The sequence below is a fragment of the Phyllostomus hastatus genome, unplaced genomic scaffold (genome assembly GCF_019186645.2).
Source record: "Phyllostomus hastatus isolate PE091 unplaced genomic scaffold, TTU_PhHast_1.1 phas_scaffold_501, whole genome shotgun sequence".
NCBI classification, from domain to species: domain Eukaryota; kingdom Metazoa; phylum Chordata; class Mammalia; order Chiroptera; family Phyllostomidae; genus Phyllostomus; species Phyllostomus hastatus.
This window is the reverse complement of record NW_025334033.1, coordinates 38,427,742-38,451,891: the sequence shown is the minus strand read 5'-3', so window position 1 is coordinate 38,451,891 and position 24,150 is coordinate 38,427,742. Positions and strand designations below refer to the sequence as shown.

The 24,150-nt window shown below is 40.4% G+C and overlaps 1 protein-coding gene and 1 long non-coding RNA gene across 2 annotated transcripts in view; one reads left to right on the top strand and one right to left on the bottom strand.

The window, feature by feature from the left end:
• The window catches only part of SLC35F4 (solute carrier family 35 member F4), a 157,197-nt gene that overhangs the window by 26,435 nt on the left and 106,612 nt on the right, over positions 1-24,150 (top strand). The window lies entirely within an intron of this gene.
• Positions 1,847-15,194, bottom strand: LOC123808433. The gene is made up of 2 exons (XR_006783785.1): positions 15,077-15,194; positions 1,847-2,263 (listed from the first exon to the last, which is right to left on the bottom strand). It is a non-coding gene; the product is annotated as an uncharacterized LOC123808433 (long non-coding RNA).

The window sequence follows — 24,150 nt, the reverse complement described above, 5'->3', positions numbered from 1 at the left end:
ATCTGAGAAGCACTTTATCTGCCCTTACATTCTAAATGAAAGCTTTGCTGGATAGAGCAATTTGGGATGTAGGTTCCTGCCTTTCATGACTTGGAATACTTCTTTCCAGCCCCTTCTTGCCTGTAAGGTCTCTTTTGAGAAATCAGCTGACAGGCTGATGGGAACTCCTTTGTAGATAACTGTCTCCTTTTCTCTTCCTGCTTTTAAGATTCTCTCCTCTTTACAATGTGCCTTGGTGTGTTCCTCCTTGGGTCCAACTTCTTTGGGACTCTCTGAGCTTCCTGGACTTCCTGGAAGTCTATTTCTTTTTCCAGATTGGGGAAGTTCTCTTTTATTATTTGTTCAAATAACTTTTCTACTTGTTGCTCTTCCTCTTCTCCTTCTGGTACCCCTATGATTCGGATGTTGGAACATTTAAAGATGTCCTGGAGGTTCCTAAGCCTCTCCTCATCTTCTTGAATTCTTGTTTCTTCATTCTTTTCTGATTGGGCGTTTCTTTCTTCCTTCTGGTCCACTCCATTTATTTGAGTCCTAGTTTCCTTCCCATCATTATTGGTTCCCTGTGCATTTTCCTGTATTTCACTTATTGTAGCGTTCATTTTTTCATCTAATTTGCAACTAAATTCAACCAGTTCTGTGAGCATCCTGATTACTAGTGTTTTGAACTGTGCATCTGATAGGTTGGCTATCTCTTCATCACTTAGTTGTATTTTTTCTGGAGCTTTGATCTGTTCTTTCATTTGGGCCATTTTTTTTATTGTCTTGATGCACCTATTACATATGAGGGGTGGAGCCTTAGGTGTTCACCAGGGCAGGGCAACCCAGTCTGTGTTGTGATGCTGTATGTGGGGCAGGGCTCTGAGAGGGAACAATGGTGCTTGCTCTGCTCTCTGCCAGATTTCAGTCCCTTCCGCTCCTTCCCCCAAGCAAATCGGGCCCTTCTGGTGCTGATTCCCATGTGGGTGGGGTTGTATACATCCTGGGACCCTGTGGGTCTCCCCAGTGAACTTTCCTGTGAGGCTGGGAGTTTCTCCTGGCATGTCAACCCCCACAGGTGTTTTCAATTGGTGGTTTGAGGCTTTATTTCCCCTCACTGGGACCCTGGGTTGCCTGGTCTGCCTTGCTCCCCAATTTCACCTAATTTATCTGTGCACGAATGTGGGACTGCCTAGTCAGCCAGCCACTTTGTATGCAGCGCCCCTCCACAATCTGCTACCTCACTGGGTCTGCCAGCTGCTGCCTTGCGTGCCTGGGGTCCACCAGCCATGGCTTTGCTGAGACCCCTTCCATCCAGACTCCGCCTCTCCTACTGGTCTGGACTAATGTGTCTACTTTAATTCCTTGGTTGTTGGACTTCCATACAGTTCAATTCTCTGTCAGTACTGGTTGTTTTTTGTTTCTAAATTGTTGTTGTCCTTATTTTGTTTGTGTGAGGAGGCACAGTGTGCCTACTTATGCCTCCACCTTGGCCGGAAGTCCATTTGTTGTTTTTTAGGGGTGCTGAGAAAGGCAGGAGGGATGGGAGAGTTAAAAACTATTGGTTTATGTAAACTTTTTCATATTACTGAATCATAATTATATTCTTCATCTATTATTTGATCTGACAAAAGATTGTTGAGTGATAACAGTAGTTAATGCAGCTTCACCATGGCTTGTGAATTGTGGGGGTTAACTGGAGACATCCTGCATGACCTATCTGGACTAGATGGCCTTTTAAATAACTTGGTCGTTAATGAGGAGCAACAATATGATTATAGCATCAGAGGGAGAATGAAGTGAGCCCTTACTCCAAGCATGGCTCACCCCATGGGGATAATGAATAACATCGGTTCTGTTTTCAAGTTTGTGCAGCAAAGAACAATATTTGTATTGGTCTGTTAACACTTCAACAAATCTGGCAAGCTGGACAAGAAGGATTTGATCTAATTTTAGTTGGAGTAAACATACTGTTGCCCTCCCATTGTATTTGGACTTTTCATGAATAGAATGACAGTTTAGTCACGCTACTGTCCAGCTCATCTTCTTGTCTCCCCTCCCTTCACTGGCAGCAGAAATCAGTGATGAGCTCCACTGAGGTGTTTTTGCAAATGTCATCCTTTTACACGGTAGGCCAGAGCATTTTTCTGTGTATTTAAAACTGAGGAATGCAGGATTACCACTTTGGGTCCCTTGTGAGCACAGGATTCGACACTATTTGCACTCTATAATTTATGACATTTTTATGGATCACCATTCAGGCTTGCACAAAGCGGAGAGAGTGAATCTGTAGAGGAAAAAAGAAAAAGGGAAAATGTGAATATGCCCATGTGCTGCAGCTACTCAGTGAGGTGAAGAATCTTGTAGTTTGTTTTGTTTGAAACAGACTTGACTTCTCTGGACCCATTTGTTCTCAATTTTTACCCACTCAATCCTTTTGGCGTTGACATTTTGTATTCTGAAAATTTAAGATGTCATGACTGGTGACTTGTTTTCTTGAAAAGTGTTTCTTAAAATGTCAGGTCGCTCTTGTCTTAGATGGATTTTGGAGTCTGCCTCTGATATTACTTTAACATAAAATTTTAATGATGTGTTTTATCTTGTTTTACTTAAATCAACACAGATTTTGTAAATGGATTCAAATTTATTTTAATATATTAAAAGAGAGGGAACAAGAAGAGTCTTAGAGTAAAATTAAACACTTTTTCAAAATGGCACTTTGCTTTGTATTTTTGTTTAATGTGCATTTTTATTATTTGGTGTGAAGCTAGTGCTCATAAAGGTGATATGTGAATATATGAAAAAACAATAAGAAATGCATCAGAGTTGTGCATGCAGTCTCCACAGTACATTTAAATACACTCAACAGCTGCCCTAAGGAGCAAATTTAACATTTATCCAAAATGGAAAGCCAGTGAGAGGTTAGCCGTGGGAATGACTGGAGTCTGTCTGTATTTGAATTTCCATTTAACATAGATCATCATTCCAATGGATCCCCTGTGGAGGTGTGGAGAGATTTATGCCTGTCCGTTGCGGGAGTATTTCTAATTTTTTGGTATGCATCAGAATCAACTCAGGGGAGCCTGTTCACAACACAGATCTCCCAGGATTTAAACCGCAGTGTTTCTTGGTTGTTCTGGGACAGAGCCCAGTCATCTGTGTTTTGATTCATCAGAATCACCTGGGGAGCTTTTACAACACACTGGTGCCTGGGCTCCATCCCAGAATGCTGACTCAGATGCTCTGGAGCTGCAAGGCTGGGAAATCTGTTTTGATGTTCACAAAAGAATGAATGAAAAAAACCTGACTTATCTAGCAGGGATGGTTCTTGACAAACCTCATTTAGGGATAGGGTTGAGGTACTCATGAGAGACCATGAAAGAAGATGAGAATTCTCTGTCTCAAATGAGATTGCCCTGAGATTGGATGGCGATGATGATGTTGATGATGATGGTAACCAAGTGGCTGTAAGCTTTATCTCAGTCTTGCTTTTATTAGCTCTAAGTAGAGGACTTTTATCCTTGTACTTCTTTATGCTTTTGTAATTTTTGTCTGCTTAATTAACATCACTCAATAGGTACTTGCTCTCTTGTTCTTAAAATACTTATCATTAACCAAATGAACAAATTCTCTAACAATTATGAGGACTTGGAAAGAATAAAAATACACTGGATCTGTGTTGGCTATGCTGATAAAAACCAGCACCTGCTATATTTTATGATATTTTCTGAAGGATAAATTTGCTATGAGATGTAAAATTATCGGTGTGTGCAATTTTATAGATTAATTTCAGTTTTAGTATGCCATTATGGTGGCCATAACAGCATGTTTATCACCATCAGAGATATGTGGAGAATTTGAGTATCTTTCCTTTGCTCCATTCATTTACACAACCAGCCCATATAAAAATTGGAGTTGGTAAAAGCATTGGGTTAGGAAGATCAGGACTTGAGTTCTAGTATTCTGTCTTTCTGTTTATTAGTTCTGTGACCTTGGACAAGCTACTTGAAGTTTCTGGCCTTATTTTCCTCATGTATAAAATGATAATAATATGTTTGCAAGCAGGGGACTTAGACCAGTTAAACTCCTAAAAACCATTCCAGCTACAAGTTCCTGTACTGAGTCTGCAGAGGCAAGAGGAGTGGCCAAGGCAAGGTCAAGTCCAGTGAGCTGGGAGGGGTGGGCTTCAGAGCTCAGGTATCCCTCCCAGTGTTGTCCTTCAAACCGTAGCTGCCTTTCCAATCTTGTTCCTGGTTGCCATGGTTTTCCATGTCTCTTGGTTTGTAGATTCATGGATTTACTAAATAATGTGTGATAAAGCCTCAGTGGGACTTTTGTCATTTGCGAGGGACTAAAGACAATTTCGCAGAACTGTTTGCTGGCTTGGATAGTTGCAGTGCTAACAACATGTACTTGTTAAGACATGGACATACATTTATGATTAGGAGGAGTCTTAATGAAACATTCATGACTATTTCCTCCATTTCTCTGGAAAAATAAATTCAATCGCAGTAGGGTTTTTCACTCAGTGGCTTATTAGAATACATCCCTCTGCCTGGGTAATTTAAAGGCATAGTTAATATTTCTTCTGGTTTTCAAAGACATTATTGGACCCACAAATATCCTCTGATCCCTTGAGAAGAAAAAACCTTTCAGATCTTTACTTTGTAAATTAGTAAAGTAAAGGGAAATGATTACATCGTCATATTGCCACTTGCTGCTTGAGAATTCCACAGAAAATAATGACACCAGTGGATTATTTAGCGTGGTGGTTTGTGAAGCACAGATTGCTGCCACCTTGCAGATCTGCTCGTCTCTTACTAGCTGTCTGTGGGATGGTTTCAGCTCGCCCCTCCAGACCCACTCCCCGCCCCCATCCTCTGTGACCTGAGAGGCAGACCTGTACGACTGTGTCTACCAGTGTCTCAGTCTGCTCCGGTTGCTATAACAAAACACTGCAGACATTTATTTCTCTGTTCAGGAGGCCACGACATCCAACATCGAGGTGCCAGCCATTTCTTTCTCTGGTGGGCAATCTTCCTGGCTTACAGACACTGCCTTCTTGTTGTGTCCTCACAGGGTGGAAAGAGAGGACTCTGGTTTCTTTCTGTTCTAATAAAGGCACTGATCTTATTGTGGGTGCTCCACCCTGGTGACCTCATCTAAACCTGAGTACCTCCCAAAGGTCTTATCCTTTAAGAGCATCATACTGCGGGTTAGGGTTTTAACATTTAGATTTGGGGGGACACAAACATACAGTGCATCATAACCAGGTTCCATTGCCCTGCCCTCTGGGTGAAACTGTGCTGGTTTAATGGAAGACTCTGGTAGGAAGGGCTGCAAGGGAATGAAGTCAAAGTGTCCCTCTTCTGGCTCCCCCCTGCTGGGCTGCATCTACTGTCAGGCATCCTTTCTCTCTTCAGTGATTGGTCCTGGTCCGTTCCCCTCCCCTTTAGGCCTAGGGGTGGCATAGCTCCTTCATGCTGGTCTGCTGTCCTCCTGCAAGTCTTGACTCTGCACCACTTTTTGTAAACACTCACTTATTAAATATTCAACTCCTTATTGTAGAGCTGTCTAGTTTGTGCTGGGACCCTGACTGACTGTCTGAGGAGATGATACAAAGGGTCACTTAAGAACCTGCTTGTAACATTAGTACTCTGTTCATTGTGCCTGGTGTTATTACAATATTTACATCTTGATTTACTCAGGGAAATGGCTACTGGAGTGATTTGGCTGAGAAGCCACAAACTTCCTGGATTCAAAAATACATCTTCCTTTATTTTCTTTTTTTAAAAACAACAGTCATTGCATGGTGGAGGGTATGACAAGATGAACATTTTGTATTTTCTAGTAGGATGATAAATTGCTATAAACTTGATAGAAATACATATGGCAGTTTATGGTAAAGGCCTTTGAAATATTTGACTTGCCAACCTAGTAATTTTACTTCTAGCAATCCACGAAAAGGAAGTAATTGGAATTGCAATGACATGTACACAAATCATCTATAATATTGTTAATTATAATAATTCATAATAATATAAGTAACAGTGTTCAGCATTGTGAAAATGGTTTAAGTTAAAGTACCTCTATATAGTATTACATGAAATTAAGTTTATAAAGAATATTATATAACATGATTTTAAACATAGATGAGCTCAATTTTTATATATATATGTATGTAAGTGTATGTATACACTTATACACACACACTTATGTACATATATATGTAAGGTACATAATTGTCTAGCCACTGTGCTGTGCACCTAAACTAATACAAAATACCCATATTTTGTCATGTATAATACACAGTTTTTGCCCAAATTTTTTAGGGAAAAATAAGGGTGCATATTATACATGGGTAGTACTAATTCTGTATCTATATAAATGTTTTTAATTTTTTTATTTATACTTATGCATTAAAAGTGTAACTCTAGAAAGCAATAACAATATCTACATGTAAAATACTACCCTGGGAATCCAATAATTGGGTTTGTTGAACTTAAGGTGAATTTGAAAGCAGTGAAAGCAGTTTGGCCAACGATTCAACAAGAATCGTACCCGCAGAGCAAGATAGATTCTTGTAACTTGTATCTGTTCTTCTGCTTTGTAATTATTTGTTACATACAGTTTCTTATGCCATACTATGTTAAAAAATAAATGCTAAAATTCCTTTATAACACAAAAAATAAGTATCTAAATATAAATAAATAAATAATTGAAATAAAACATTAAAATGAAAGATTTTTTTCCTGAAAGTTTGGGCCAGAAATGTGGGTACACATTATAAATGGCAAAATAAGATAATACCGAATGTAAACTGGTAGTGAAAAAAAGTTTTTTGTATATTTTATTGATTATGCTATTTCATTTGTCCCATTTTTCTCCCTTTTATCCTTCTCTGCCCTGCACCCCTGCTCCCTCCAGCATTCCCCCCTTAGTTCATGTCCATGGGTCGTATATATAAGTTCTTTGGCTTCTCCATTTCCTGTACTATTCTTAATCTTCCCCTGTCTATTATGTACCTACCAATTATGCTTCTTACTTCCTGTACCTTTTTCCCATTCTTCCCCCCAAACCTTCCCCATTGAAAACCCTCCATGTGATTTCCATTCCTGTGATTCTGTTCCTGTTCTAGTTGTTGCTTAGTTTGTTTTTGTTTTTATTTTTTAGGTTAAGTTATCGATAGTTGATATTGAGTTTGTTGTCATTTTACTGTTCATAGTTTCAATCTTCTTTTTCTTAGATAACTCCCTTTCATATTTCATATAATAAGGGCTTGGTGATGGTGAACTCCTTTAACTTGACCTTATCTGGGAAGTACTTTATCTGCCCTCCCATTCTAACTGATAGCTTTGCTGGATAGAGGGATCTAGGACGTAGGTCCTTGCATTTCATGACTTGGAATACTTCTTTCCAGCCCCTTTGCCTGTAAGGTTACTTTTGAGAAATCATCTGATAGTCTTATGGGAACTCCTTTGTAGGTAACTATTTACTTTTCTCTTGCTGCTTTTAGGATTTTTTCCTTATCTTTAATCTTAGGTAACATAATTATGATGTGTTTTGGTGTGTTCCTCCTTGGGTCCAACTTCTTTGGGACTCTTTAAGCTGCCTGGACTTCCTGGAAATCTATTTCCTTTGCCAAATTGGGGAAGTTTTCCTTCATTAATTTTTCAAATAATTTTTAAATTTCTTGTTCTTCCTTTTCTCCCTCTGGCACCATTACAAATCAGATGTTGGAATGTTTAACATTGCCCCGGAGGTTCCTAAGCCTCTCCTGCTTTTTTTTGAATTCTTTTTTCTTCATTCTGTTCTGGTTAAATATTTATTTTTTTCCTTTTGCTCCAAAACATTGATTTGAATCTCAGTTTCCTTCCCTTCACTGTTGGTTCCCTGAATATTTTTCTTAATTTCACTTTGCATAGCCTTCACTTTTTCCTTTATTTTGCATCCATACTCAGTCATTTCTGTGAGCATCCTGATTACCAGTGTTTTGAACTTCGCATCTGATAGGTTGGCTATCTCTTTATTACTTAGTTTTTTTCTGGAGTTTTAATCTTTTCTTTCATTTGGGCCATACTTCTTTCTCTTGGTGTACCTCTTCCATTGTAAGGAGTGGAGCTTTAGGTATGCACCAGGGATGGGCAACCCACATCGCTGTTGTGGTGCTGTATGTGGGGGAGGGGTCAGAGAGAGAACAATGCAGCTTGCTTGGCTCTCACCCCCCTTTCAGTCACTTCCTCCACTATCCACAATCGAATTATACCTTTCTGATGCTGATTCCCAGGTGGGTGGGTTTGTGTACATTCTAGGACCCCATGGGTCCCTCCAATGGACTCTCCCATGAGACTGGGAGTTTCTCCCACCATGGAAATACCCACAGGATTTTATAGCCAGAGGTTTGGAGGCTTTCTTTTCCCATGTTGGAACCCTGGGTTGCAAGGTCTGTCTTGCTCCCCAGTTGTTCTTCCCCATTTATCTATATGCAAATGCAGGACAACCCAGTCTGCCAGCTGCCACCTTGCTGTGCATCCTCTCTGCCCTGGCTGCCAGTCTCCACCCTTCCTACCAGTCCGTATGAATGTTTCTACTTTAACTCCATGGCTGTTAGACTTCCATACAGTTCAGTTTTGTTGCAGTTTTGGTTTCTGGTTGTTTTTGTGTTTAAGTTGGTTTTTCTTCTTTTGGTTGTATGAGGAAGGGGAGCATATCTATCTGTGCCTCCATCTTGGCTAGAAGTTGTGAAAAAAATTCTTTAGCAATTATTCATTGGGAGAGATTATGGATGACTTGGATTTTTCCTCTTGTTATTTTCTATATTCCATACATATATATTCCTTTACATCAAATATTACTTGTCTATATTTAAGCACAGGCATTGCTGTAAATGAAAAAAGTATTTCTTTTAATCTGATACCTTCAGAAAAACAAATAATATTTTTAGAGAGTGTAGCATAATCATGATGCTATGCAGGGGTGTCCAACCTTTTGCTGTCTCTGGGCCACACTGGAAGAAGAGTTGTCTTGGGCCACACGTTAAATACATTGCAACATGTAATCACAAAAAAATCCCATAATGTTTTAAGTAGATTTATGATTTTGTGTTAGGCTGCATTCATAGCCATCCTGGGCCACATGTGGCCCACAGGCTGAGGGTTGGACACCCCTGCTAGGGGAACCTTCTTTGGTAGCAAGTTGAAGGAGCTGAGAGACCAAGCCCAAGCCCTTAGGACCAAGAGAAAGCTCTAACCCTGCTGGTGTTGTATTTCACACCATGGCAATGTACATTTGGGGTGGCTACATTTTCTAACCTTCTTTCTCTCCTTGTCAGATCTGGTTGCATATTGTATTTGGCTAATTATTTTTTTCCTACTTACTTTTTTAAAGATTTTATTTATTTATTCTTAGAGAGAGGGGGAGGGAGGAAGAAATAGAGGGAGAAAAACATCAATGTGAGAGAGAAACATTGATCGGTTGCCTCTTGTATGTGCTCCATATGGGGACCAAACCTGCAACCCAGGCATGTGCCCTGACCAGGAATTGAACCGCTGACATTTTGCTGTGTAGGATGATGCCCAACCAACTGATCCACACCAGTCAGAGCCTTTACACTTATATTTAAAGAGGAAAATTTGGTTTGCTCTCATATCTACCTAATATGTTAATTTTATTTCTACTTCTTTTTAGGGAATACTTTTTCCTCATGACCCAATCTTTTTTTTCTTGCCAGGCATGGCTTTTAAAATATTCTTGCAGATCAGGTTATGGGAAATTGATTTTACTGCTTATATTCTCCCTCTTAATTATGCAAACCCTATCCAACCTCCTAGTTTTCTGTGCTCTGTAGATTTTCAGACATGGAGGTACTGAGCTGAATTTATAGGAGGCAGGGCCATCCTTATGGTTTAGTACATAGCTTGTGTGCCCATGGGCTTTCTGTTCAGATGATGGCATCTCAGGGAGAGGAAAGTAATGCACTATCCAATTTTAGCAGGCAATACTTTGGTAGATTAGTCCTTCAGGTGATTAGCTGTTACTTAGGAAAGCAGAGTGCAGCATCCAGAAGGAATGAGACATAGCTGACATTAAGTGGAAAAGGAGAGAGAAGGACAGAAGGCTTGGGTTACTCCCCCAAGCCTACATGAGGTTCCAACCCAGGAGGTGAAATCTGGGAAAGAAGCATTTGGAAGGGAGTGGTAAGATGTTGAAGACATGTCCTGATAATTCTGATACTGCCTAAGCACTGCCTGGTACCAGAAATCTTGACCTAAGAGCGACTAGAATTGGGTAATGCCTGGTTCAGTGAAAATGGCCCAAAATGGCAACAATCATCATAATAACTTCCATTTATCAAGCACTGTGCTGAGCATTTACTATGCACTATGTCTTTTAATCCTATCAACAATGCTGTGAAGTTGATTTTATTCTTCTTTTGTAGGTGAGGAAACTGAGGCTCAGAGAAATAAAGAAACTTTTGTAAGCCATATGTTTAGTCAGTGGCTGAGCTGAGTTTTGAGCCCAGAGCATGTCTTCTGCTGACTAGGGAATGGACATCACTAGTAGTGGGGTCCTGGGTTTGAGTTCCCACCGTGAAAGCACAGTGGGACCTTCTGTAAGCACTGAACACTCTAATTATCAGCTTCCTGTATTAGAATTCATAGCTTTCATATGATTTACACTGTCTTAGGTGCATTAGAGTTTGCAAAGTGCTTTCTAACAAATCTTTTAATTTTATCCTTACATTAATTCTGAGCAATATCAAACATAATACCTATGATGTAAGTTTGCTTTATTATTAGGCCTATAAAATTATTTTAATTTATTGGCTTCTTAACTGAGTTTCCAGTCACTTGACTCCTTGAGTATATTTTGAATTTTTTATCACGACACACTGTAAGTGTCCCTAGAGATATCTAGATATCTTTTAGGATTTCCATGTATAAAATGAAATTGGGTTGTAACCCTTATATTTGGGGCTTACTCATCCTTGGCCAGTAACAAGTACTTTTCTTGCCCAAAGCTAAGAAGGCCCAAACAAAAATCTTCTCTTTTTTTTTTTTTTTAAAGGAAGAGGTGACTTACTCCATTTTACAGATCATGAAACTGAGGTTTATAACGTTATGAAGTTGGAATAATGGGAAAATATATAAGGGAGAACTATTACTATGGAAACATTTTGAGGCAATATTTACTAGGTTTTACTTACATTGCTGTTTTTTTCCTAGGTAGAAGAGAAGGTATTTAAAATTTTGTTGAAAAGTAGAAAAGGACACGCCCTTTTCCTACTTTTCGAAACTAATACATCAGAAACACTGAACTAAGTTTGTCCTTGCTTGTAGATGCTCTCCTGCTTCCACCCCAATGGGCATTAATGACAAGATGATCTCTCCTGCTGTGTTCTTTCCACAGTCACTCTCCTGTTAAAACCCAGCCACGCTGCACTGCACAGGCTGAAGGTTCTCAACATTTTCCTTTTCTAAATTCACTTCATTCTTTGAAATACTAGAATTATTTGTTGTGTGCTGGGAGGGATTAAAAGACCCACACAAAACTACCCACCAGTCACGACCTCACATTGCCATGTAGCAAGTGGTCGTGTGGCCCTCACAAAGGCAGCCACTGGCAGTGCGGCATCCTCATCCTCTTGGCCATCTTTTGGCGCTGTGTTGAGGTTTGGGCACAGTGCTAGGGCCACACCTCCCTGCTTTAGAGGAAAAGTTCCCTTGGGTTCCCGAGTCACACCAATCTCCAGTGCTTGCCGACTTGGCCCGCCCCCCTTTATAGCTGCAAGCTGTAGACCTGCTTTATACTGCCTTGTGCAACTCTCTCAGCTTGGATTCTGTCACAAAGGGATGTTGCTTTCGATAGCTTTCCTCAGTGGTAGCACGACTATATTTTTCACGTTCATGAAATTGAGCAGGCGCTGCAAGCTGGCGACCACAGCACACCTGCTAAGAGTCACTTCCAGAGCGCAGGCCTCGACCCCTCCCCACCTGTAGGCACCCTCTGCTCCTGCCAGAGGGCTTTTGCTCAAGGTACTCCCTACCTGGTTATCTCCTCCTTCTGAGCTCCCAACTACGTTTCAAGATTTGGTTTAATCTTCCTGCCTGCCTGGAAGCTTTCCTAGTGACTGCTGCCGCCAGCAGTCTCCTGTTCTGACCTTCTGTGCCAGCTTTTCTTTGTACACCTTACTTGGTGCCTGCATGTCACAGCCTGTGTGTGTACCTTCCCGTGTCAACAAAATCACCATTGCCTTGAGGGCCAGGCCCATGGATTATATTTTCTGTCCATCATAGGACCTGCCATACTGCTTTTGGGCATAACAGGTACCCAGAAATCTAAGTCTAACAGCTACTTCAGATTGTATAGAGATTCTTTCCTATATGAGGCATTACCAGGACAGCTGTTTAAAAACAACCTATTGTGTAATACAGCCAAAAAGTGCAGGTGAGCTTGGGCTACGGGGAATTATTGCAATATAATATTGTTCTCTTTTCAAGATATTCTTGTGGAGCTCTGCTCAGCTTTGTTTCCTAAGATTAATTGCTGAATTCAACCCTGTGGCACATTGGGTGCTGCCCAGAGAACTTTTGCTGTTTTCTGGATGAACAGTCCTCCGACTCCTCCCTCCGTCCTCTGGATTACCGGCAACGGGTGGAAGGAGCTGGTTTGGGGCAACATTGTGACATGTGGATTCCTCGTGCATATTTAAGAATTTGGCAGAGAGCACAGGCTGCTTATATGAGATTTAAAAGAAAATAGCTTTTAAGGGTTTCGGGGGTATGTGTAGGAAGGATAGGTCAATATTGCCATAAAAGGATAATCTTTGTAAAATTAAATATGCCCATTGCCTGCATTTTCTAGCCACCCCCCCGCCCCCAATTTTCCTATCACATGAGAATTTGGCCCACTGTGTCTATTGGATTACCACATGTTACTACTATTGAGAATCTACTCTTTCTGTTGGTGTTCAAATTTCTTGCAAAACCAGCTGTCCTCGTAGCTTTTCTCATATGGTGGTGTCAGGCCTGGGTAGATTATAATGCACAGGGAGACTGAGAAATTTTTCCATTCTTTCCCAGACCAAGTAAATCACAATCTCTGGCTTTGGGTCTAGGGCATGGGTATTTTTTAAAAACACTCTCAAAGATTCAAATGTACATCTAAGTGTGAGAACCCTGGTCAAGCTCCCTGTGATCTCAGCTGGAGCTTGCTGGAAAGTGCCTGCTTGGTGGTGCACAGCTATATTGATTTTGCCTGACTCGGTGATTACTTCTGCATTTTCTTTTTTACAGAAATTATATGAGAAGAAACCTAGGAGAAGAGATAATTAGAGGGGTTTGGGATTTATCCTAGAGCTCCTCCTTGAGCAAAACAAATAGACACAGGCCATTAGTTGAAAGTCTAATAATGTCTTATGCTGAGGCTTATGCTTTGTAAAAATCGTCCATGCATTTGAAATAATAGCGTGCCCAAGTGCCTGTTAAACAAATTGTTTATTTGATTTGCTGTTTTCTCAAAAAATATAAGGAGTGGGGGGAGGGACGGTCTTAAAATTATACACAGTCCCACCCCAGTTCTCAAATGTCTCCCATTTCAAACAATTAGGTTCTCAAACAGCCTTCTGGAATGAATTAAGTCCCACTGTACAGAATCTAGAAAAAAAAAAGGCTGAAATCACTTACATGATTCATTAAGCCCTTCACCTATGAGAAGGATAAGTGAACTGAGGTTCAGATTAAAACAATTTTGTGAGGATTTGTCTCAAAAAAGGAGGGAAAGTTGCATTGTGATTCCACCTAAACTGCGTTGTGATTTTCACCCCCTCAGCTCAGACCTGAGGAGGAGACTTCCAGCAGACATCCAGAGAGCTAACAATGTGACCCTGTGGGTAGAGGGGCTTGGTAGACTGGAGTCTGTCACCCAATCCTCTGTCCCCTCTGAGATATCAAAGGAGCCAGCGAGATGGGATGGTAAGCAGCTGCCACCTCTGATAATCACACTGCCCGCCTCTCTCATGGAATGTAGAGCCTAGTGACCAAATGTGGAACCAATGGCCTGGACTAATTCCACTGTGATTCAGCCAGTGTGAGGAGACCATGCAATAAATGGCCGTGCAGTGATACACAGGTGGGGGCTGAGGTGGGGGGGCCTCGGGGGCAGCAGCTGAGGGTGTTGGGAGTGGGCAGCCAAATGAAAGGCATTGATAAGTCACCAGTGCCACAGTCAGAGGGACCCAGAAGGGAGTATCCAGAGGACCCCAAAAGATACATACAATAGAAAACGTCAGCTTTAAATGTCTGCCAACACCAGAAGGAATAGCACTCTCTTACTATACTACTTCTCAAGTAGGAGTTTTCCTCTCTCTTACTTCCTTCCCCTTGCAGCTTCCCTCCTGGGTGGGATGCAGGTCAGAAACAGACGTGGGTAAATGGGAGGGAAAGAACTGAATACAGAAGATATTAACCAGACCCCTTTCTGGTAAGGTGAGGGAGCAGGTGGCCGCTGGCCCAGATCAGGGAGGGGCATGTGGAAGAGAGAAGTCTCAATTTTGAAGGAGGATTGATCTGTTGATTACTGTATCCAACTTGACACTTTTAAATAATGAACTGGGATTGCAACTGTGATGTAAAATGACAGCAGATTTCTTTTCTTTTTTAAATCTAATAATGAAATCAAAGTAAAATTCAGGGTTAAGAGAAGGACCTGGACAGTTTTAAAGAGACAATGGGGAAAAGCAAGATTCTGTGATTAAAGCTCGGGAATCCTACTTAGTTATTGTGCCGGTTACAGCAAAGGGTTATCGAGGAGAAAACCCAGCAAGTTCCAGAGCAGACGCAGCCAGAAGATGGCTTGGGGTGACACAGCCTTTGATTGTTTCCATCAGTATCTGGAAGCACATTTCCTACAGAAGGACCAAGCTCTACAGGTAGCGACAGTTACCAAAGAGGGGTCATTTTAAGGGCTACACAGAGGAACAATTTTCAAATACCAGGAAGAGTTAAGCATTTGTTTAATGCATTATATTAGTCAGGGCAGACTAACTGTTCTCATAAACTATCTCAAAATCAAAGTGACAGTAAAAGGTTTCTCATCTCACCCTGTAGTCCAGTGTTGGCTTTAGTGGGGGTGGGTCCTCTGCTGCATAGTCACTCGGGGACTGTGAAGTCACACACCTTCTATTCTGGGGTTTTGGTTTTCTCTAGGTCTTTTTGTTGGCTTCCTCCAGCTACAGACGAAGAGAGGGCATTCAGGGTCACTGAAGGTGCCAGGAATGACTTCTACTCACATTCTGTTGGCCAGAGTCAGTCACGTGAACCCACCTCCCTTCAGGGGAGGCTGGGAAATGCATAGGAACTGTGTGACCAGGAGGCAAAGGAAAAATGGGGTGGGGAGGCTTAACAGGGTGTCTCTTCTTGCACCCTTTATGAAAAGGATAGCCCATCACATTCTTGACCTCACAGATACACAGTATTGGAGCTAAGAACTGTAATTCACTTCCTGCCAACCACATGACTCACTGAAGGCAGGCTCCTGAGGGGAAAGAGGAGGAGGGGTGGTGAGAATGACTCCTGACAAGGACACTGAAGGATGTGGTAGGGAAAAATGCCATCATGTAAACGCCGAGTGATTCCGGTCTATCCAACCTCCATCCTCTTCTGCCTAGGACACAGCAAAGGAGAAACAAAAACAAATTAAAACACTCTTTCCCTTCAGGACATTTCATTCTAATCGATTTGAAAATGAAGCCATTTAAAATGAAGCTTTAATTATTGAGTTATCATCAACAGTTATATTTTGCATGAGAAAAAATACAATTTTCTGGAGTGCATTTTCATAAATCAATTGGTTATTATTCTTCGTATGTCATTTTCATTTTAAAACTTAAAATATTATCCACTGATTGTTAGCAGTTATTTCTTGGGCAAGGAAATTACAATTTTCAGGTGTGAATTGTTGTTAATGAGTTGGTTGTTATTGCTTTGTATTTCATTTTTGTTTATATCATAATTATACTGTGAGACTATTGACTTTTTCCACTGCCTTTTTTGTTATGGTCTCTTTCTATATTTGGGGTGGGTCAGAGCTGACTTTAGAGCCAGGTCACCTGGGACAGATTCCAATCCATCCCTCACTGGCTGCCTGAGTTGGGGCAAATTTCTTAATTCCTCCATGCCTCAGTTTTTCACCTAAAAATGTCAGCAATATGAGTACCTGGCTCATAGGATTATTGTGAGAATTCTATGAGTTAATATTTATTGAGCACTTATAATGGTGCCTGGCATATACTGAGTGTTATGTTGGTTTTTGTGTTGATCTTTGACAAGATTATTTTCCTTCGGTACTTAATTTTCCTTTCACAGTGGTGATGTAGTTTCCTTCGAGCTTAATACTTTAAATTAAAATACAGTGATCCCTTTAAAAGAGAATCATTAATAAATAAGAGCACAAGTCGGAGACTGCTGTGGCCAGAACTGTGCTGTTGGCACTCGGATTATGCAGGTGCTAACCTACTGCGCCCTGTGGTGATGGGTGGCTTCCTCACGTCACCAGGCAGTGGATCTGGCTTGGAGCTGTAAATCAGTCAGCAAAGAATGAAAGCCTTTTTCTGAGAGTGAGTACGGTACTTTGCTACAGTACTGTTGAAACAAAACCAGCCTAAAACTGGTACTCAAAGAGGCTTGGTTTCTGAGCAAGTTGAGACATAAAAGCATAAAGACGGGGAATGAATATCACCTGTTTACTGCCAGAAGCCAGGAGGAAGGTGTTGGCCTTGGTCCGCTAGCCACGAGGGTTGCTAACGGTTAAACCCTGAGATAGGCAGCAGGTGGCACCCGCTGGGGCTGGATTCCCCCGGAGGAGGGGGCCTACCTGCCCCAGGGAGCCCTGGGCAGAAGCAGCAGAGAGAACCAGTGTCTGCCTGCACAGGTGCTCTTTCCACCAGGGTGTCACCAGGATGGTGTGAAAGTGGACCAAAACAAAATTGTAAATTTACTTAAAGCATTATGACTTTTTGTGTGATTACGTGTTTCAGTGTATTTAATGTGTGGCCCAAGGCAACACTTCTTCCAGTGCGGCCCAGAGACGCCCAACGGTTGGACACCCCTGCAGGGAGGAGTGAGCTGAGCAAGCGGGTCCTCTCCATTCCCTCAGTTGTGGGGGCAGGAAAGTGGTTTCCCTCTAATGAAGCTTCAGACCGTTGGAGCACTCACTGTTTGGCCTCCTCTGTAATCTAATGACTTAGGATGTCTGCCCCGCTCTTTCTAGTATTAACTTACTACACTCAACCTTGCTCACTGGAGTGTTCTCCACAAGTTTGTCATTTTTCCTTGGATCCTGGTGAGCTTCTGCTTCTCCACCCACAAACAACCAGCAGAAAGGACAATGTGTTTCCTCTTTATGAGGAAGGAAAAAAAGGTAGCGGAGCCATTACTTTAAAAAACAAATCAGTTCGTGGCTGATCTTAGTTGCTATCACATGTGTGTGAGTGGGGGGTGCTGGGTGTGTGTGCACAGATAGGAGGTAAGTTTGGCTGTTTTCTGGCCCTTGCAAATCTAAAAGAAATTATACATTCAGCCAACTCCCAAAATTGTTCCTGAGCCTTTCTAGAAATGCAGGTAAATCTTTGAAATGGGACATAGTAGTCTTTCACTGTTAATTTTACAAAGTGCCAATAATCAATCTTTCACACCTTTTAAGATATGCTTATGTTATTTATTATACAAGGCTATTAATTTTTAATGAATGTTCCTAGATTTTCAACTAGAAAAAGTGTGTGTACTTTTCTGAAGCTGGAAAACCATTACATAGAGTTATTTACTTACACTTTGTTCTTACTATCAGACAATGAAATAATGTCATATTTTTGCAAGCTGTTTAACCGTAGTTATAAGTAGCAATTCCCCATAAGACCAAGTGGAAAACAGTGTTACTTTTTCAAATGTTTACTTTGGAAATGAAAACACTAAATATTGCTGTATGCAAAATTACTTTTGCAACATGGGAATTTTGATTAAAAAATATTTTCTCTATGTAGCCCAGTGGTAACATATATTTTCAAGATTCTAATGACACAAGAAACATTCATAAATCAGTAAGTATCTAACATAATAATATTGTACTCTATGTGGACTTAGGAATATCACTTCCCATGTCTATTTTCTACTTGCCTGGAGAAATAGAGATCTTGACATTTTATTAAATAAAGTCTTTCAAGCTCTTTGGGATGAAGAGTATGCTGCCCTTTTATTCTTTTGAGATTATGATTTTTATAATTTGTTAAGAATAACTTTTGACTTAGGCCGGTCCATTATGTTGAAATAATTACAAATTTGGAGATATGACTGGCATGCCTTTGGGACACAGTATTTTCATGTCCTTTGTAATGTCAAAATGTCCTTGATCTTGCAGTGACAGGCTGGCATCTTCATTTTTAATGACCAGGCTGTGAGGCATTGTCAACCCTCTTGTGGAGATCGCCATTTCATTGTTCTGGTTAATATCAGGTTTTAAAAAATGCAGCTGTATTTTAGTTGTAGGACCAAACATTTATGTTGCTGGTAATGAACAAAACTTTTGAAGATCAAGATAGAAGTACATAAATTCTAGGAAATATGAATTTGCTTTCCCACTTTTTTGGTAAGACAATGGAAGAAGAGATAGAACCAAGTATACCAAAAAGAAAAACTACATTTTGAAAGAATAAAGTTGTAATTTAGGAAAAGTAATTTCAAAAAATATTTTATTTGAGCAGTGCATAGTCAATATGGAAAATATGGATAATGCAGAAAAATAGAAAGAAAAATTTTAATCACTGAGCTGCTCTACCACCCAAAGACAATGTGTTCACAATTCTATGAATGTTCCAAACCTTGTTTTCCACAGCTCTTTCTTTTTACATTGTTGCAAAATTACTATAACACTATCTGGTTGATTTTTTCATTTAATATAACAGCATAGGCAATTCAGAGATTATCACAATTTTTTCCCATTGGCTACATTATCTATTATCAAGCAGTAAAATAACAATTATTTCATTCTTATAAGTATGATTGATACTCCGATACTGAGTTTGGGGAGTTTATCCTCCTGCCTAGTTTATTCTCTAATCCTCTTTGCTTAATTTGTTAAACAAAACTAAGACATTGGTCTTTTACCAATGAAAGTCCTACTGTTGGCTGAGTAGGATTCCCAAGTTCAGTAGACAGAGCAGCATAAAAATCAGATGGCAACAATTGTAATTATATTATTTAATATTGGAACGAATATGTGCACATTTCTCTCTAAAGTTGATTTGTTCAGATTCTGTAGCAGCTGGATTCCAGGAGAAATGGAGACATTGTTTCCTAAGGTGTGTGCTCTGGCAAGGAAAACTAAAATACATGAAGTGGGACTATTTTAAACCCAGGAACAAAGGAAACAGTTGATAAATAAAAAAGGCAGCCCACTGAATGGGAGAACATACTCACAAACCATATATCAGTAAGGGGTTAACAAGAAAATATATAAAGAATTCATATGACTCAATAACAAATACAAAACAAAACCCAAACAACCAAATTAAACAATGGGCAGAGGACCTGAATAGACATTTTCCCAAAGAAGACATACAAATGGCCAACAGCTACATGAAAAGATGATCAACTTCACTTACCATCAGGGAAATACAAACTGTCATGTCAAAACTATAATGAGATATCACCACACGTCTGTAAGGATGGCTGCCATACAGGGTGCACACAAATATTGCCCCCTTTTATTACAAAATCTTTTATTACAAAATCATAAGCATGTAATTCTATAATATAACAATATCACACTCAAGCACGCTATATGACATTTTAGGTGAAATGTTCAAATAAAAACTATAAATTATTACTCTCATATTATTGCCCCGCCAACCACACTCAAGTAGGCGTCACTTCTGCCAGGCCCTGTGTGTAAGACAAGAGGCAGCAAAAGCTGGTGAGGATGTGGAGAAAGGGGAACTCATATACTGTTGGTGGGAATGTAAAGTGGTTCAGCCATTGTGGAAATCAGTACAGCAGTTTAAAAAAAAATAAAAATAGAACTCCTATATTAGCTCTATTTGACCCAGAAATCCTACTTCTAGGTATATATCTGAAGGAATTGAAATCAGTATCCAGAGATACCCACATCCCCATGTTTATGGCAGCATTACTCACAATAGCCAAGACATAGAAACAACTTATGTGTTTGTCAACAGATAAATGAATGATGCAACTATATACATACAACATATGGAATTATATACACATAATTCCATATTATAATACATAGAATATTCCATTGGAATATTATTCAGCCACGAGAAAGAAGGAAATCCTCGCACTGTGACAACCTGGATGGACCTTGAGGGCATTAAGGGAGACAAGTCAGAGAGGCAAAGACAAATGCTGTATGATCTCATGTAAATATGGAATTGAAGAAAGCTGGACCATACAAGCAGAGTAGAATGGTGATTAGCAAGATCTGGGGCTGAGGGCACTGAGGAGATGTTGATCACATGCTGCGAACTTGCAGCTGGTCGATAAACGTGTGCTGGAGAGCTGGTGCCCAGCACAGTGGTAGTGGTCAGCATACCGTATTATGAACTTCACAGTGGCTAAGAGGCTAGATCTTAATCGTGCTCATCATAGGAAGTAACGATAATTATGTGACATTGCAGGGGTGTTAGCTAACACTTTGATGGCAATCATGTTGCAGTATGTAAATGTATCAGACCAACATGATGTACACCTTAAACTTACACCATGGTATATGTCGAGTACATCTCAGTTTTAAAACATTAAAAAATAAAAGTCCATCTGCAAAGAAAAAAAAAGCTGAGTGTATGACAGCCCCATGGCTTACAGTGGTAAACACCTGCAGTGTCCCCAGGCTGAGAATGATGGGAAAAGACAGTCTATGGCAGCTTCTGAAAACCAATGTTCTAACTAAAGTTCCAGGAATGTTTAGATTTTAACCCCTTTCTCAATAAAGTTCTAATTCTGTTACCAAGTTAACCACTTATGACCATTAATTGTGTCATTTTAAATCGACTGTATAAGCTCCTGTTGTAATTTGTGTGCTGTTTTCAAATCAATGCCCCTGTCACAATGACGCGTTTGTAACTATGTTGACCACACTTCATTCTAGGTTGGGTGACGCCCACATGAATAGTTAGGTGTTTACCTTCTCAGGTTCTTTAGGTGCTTTCTTCATTCTTGATATACAATTTCCTGGCAGAGTTTATCAGTAGCTTTTCTTGTAATAAAGCTCTGCAGCAACCTCAAAATCTCAGTGGCTATGACAAAAATACTCATGGGTCTACGGGGTTCACCTGGACGCTCACCTGGACTCGGCTGGCCTTCTGGATGCACACCTGATTCAGGACTGCTGCATGCGTCTCCTCTGAGGTTCCAGTTGAGTAGGCAGTGACTACCTGCACTTTATTTTCTCTATGGCAACAGCAGAAGCTCAGGAGGACAACCCACAGACACAAACACATTTTAAATCTCTGCTTGCATCATGTTCATTAATGTCCCACTGATCAGAGTCACGTGGCCAAGTCACGAGGTTAAGGGGTGGAGCAGTGTGTTCCTCACACTATCAGAATATACCAAGGACATAAACCACTCCTGCAGGGGAATGACAAATGAGACCAATACTTGTATTCACCATACAGTATTTGCCATGTTATGTTTGGGGCTCAGATACTTTTTCTCACTTGCTTATAGTTTCATAAGGCAACTGGTCTTTTCTGCACACTTTAAAATGTATTTTCATCATTTGTTCTTCTTAAAAATAGCTTCCCATAAATGGTAATGGAAAAATACAATAAAAATTAAAACTAGCTTTACGTAAGTTTTATTGATGTAGAATACTTCACAGCTACTCCTCAGAGAATGACTTGGAACGTACCTCAGAGTTTTAGTTCTATCATCTTTCAGATAAGAAAATTGAAGTCTAAAGAGCTTCAGTGACTGGCAAAAGAACACAGCTCAGCTAGTCAGTAACAATGTATTGTAATGTGCAAGGTGGGGAGCAGGACATTCTAAAGTTCCTTTTCCCTTTGACCCCTATGTCCTATCTCATTCCATGCCAGTTCCCAACCACTTCCCAGGAGGAGTCCTGCAGCCAGCCTGCCCTGGAAATACTAAAACAGAATAATACACTACCTGGGGCAGGGGGGCCATGAATGAGTCCTACCCACAAGCAGTGAGTGTCTGTCCCCCTCCAGCACAGGCAACAGAGCCCAGGACTGCTGGGCTCTGGATAAGAGTCACAGATGTTCTGAATGTCAGGTTGACAACCCCTTACTGAAGGTGCTTTTAAAAACAGTTTCTTGAATCCTCTCTGGAAGATCATAGCAAGGTATTATGTGTGGAAATATAGGCATGGCTATAAAAGCCTTTCTGTGCAGGGAGGAGCCATGAAATCAGGAAGTTTGAGGGGATTAGGGCGTGTGTGTGAGTGCAAGTGAATGTGCTTCCATATTTTATCTGAACAGCAAGGGCACATTCACCTTGTCAGTGTTATAAAGTTATTAATAATATCCTTCAGGTCACCAACCCTCTGAGGTTCCGTGAGGATCAGTATTTCATCAACATCAGACAATATTTATGGAGCCATGTGTGCACGTGTGTGTGGGAGTCCCTCAGCTTGATGCTTAACTGCTTCATTGGTTTCCTCCCATCTGCCATGGCCAGGAGCCCGCTGAGTCTGCTTGTTTCATTCTGCACATGGTGCTTTAGGATGACACTATTTAGGTACATCTGCTAAGGGGTTAATATGCAAAATTCATAAAGAACTCATACAACTCAACACTGAAAAAGCAAACAGTCTAATTAAACATGGGCAGAGGAACTGAATAGATGCTTCTCTATATATCCAAAGAGGATATACAGATGGCCAATAGACATATGAAAAGATGCTCGATGTCACTAATTGTCAGAAAAATGCAAATTAAAACCATGATGGGTAATCACCGCACACCTGTCTGAATGGCTTTGATCCACAAATCCGCAAACAACAAGGCCTGGCAAGGCTGTGGAGAAAAGGGAACCCTCGTGCACTGTTGGTGAGAATGCAGACGGTGTGGCCACTGTGGACAGCAGTGTGGCGTTACCACAAATATTAAAAATGAAAGTGCCCTATGACTCAGTGATTTCACTTCTGGGGATTTACCCAAAGAAACCCAAAACACTAATTTGAAAGAATATATGCACCCCTATGTTTATTGCAGCATTATTTATAATAACCAAGATATGGAAATAACCCAGTAGACAAGTGGATGAAAAAGCAGTGATACATATATACAATGGAATATTTTCAGCCATTAAAGCAATGAAATCTTAACATTTGTAACAGCATAAATGGACCTAGTGGGTTATTATGCTCAGTATACTAAGTCAGACAAAGACACATAACACATGATTTCACTTATATATGGAATCTAAAGAACAAACTAAAAGAACAAACAAAATTGAAACAGACTCACAGGCAGAGAACAGACTAATGATTGCTGGGGAAAAGAGGGTTGGGGGACTGGGTGGAAAAGATGAAGGGATTAAGAAGTACAAATGGGTAGTTACACAGGGATGCAAAGTACAGGATAGGAATATAATCAATAATATTGTGATAACTACGTATGGTGCCAGGTGGTTACAGGAAATATCGGGGCAGGGGACGACACTCTATAAAGCACAGGTGGCAAACACAAGGCCCGCAGGCTGAATCCTGCCTTCCACCTTGCTTTATCCGGCCCAGCACCTTGTTTCTACCCGGCAACAGCGCTGAGCTCCTTGCCCCTAGTTAAGGAGTAGTTACATTTATACTGTCCTAAAATTATATTCAGCCCTTTGAAGGCAACTGCAAAGCTGATGTGGCCCCCTGTGAAAATGAGTTTGACACCCCTGCTAAAGTATATGACTGTCTAACCTCTATGCTGTGCATTTGAAACTAATATACCATCATGTTGAATATAAACTGTGATTGAAAAATAAAATTTTAAAAATAATAAAAAATAAAAGCAATTAAAAAAAGAATGACATTTTACCTCACAATTTTAAAATAGTAGTTTTGGCACTTGAAAAGTATGTATATTCCGCTGCTTTGGGGTGAAATGCTCTGAAGATATCAATTAAATCCATTGGATCTACTATGTCATTA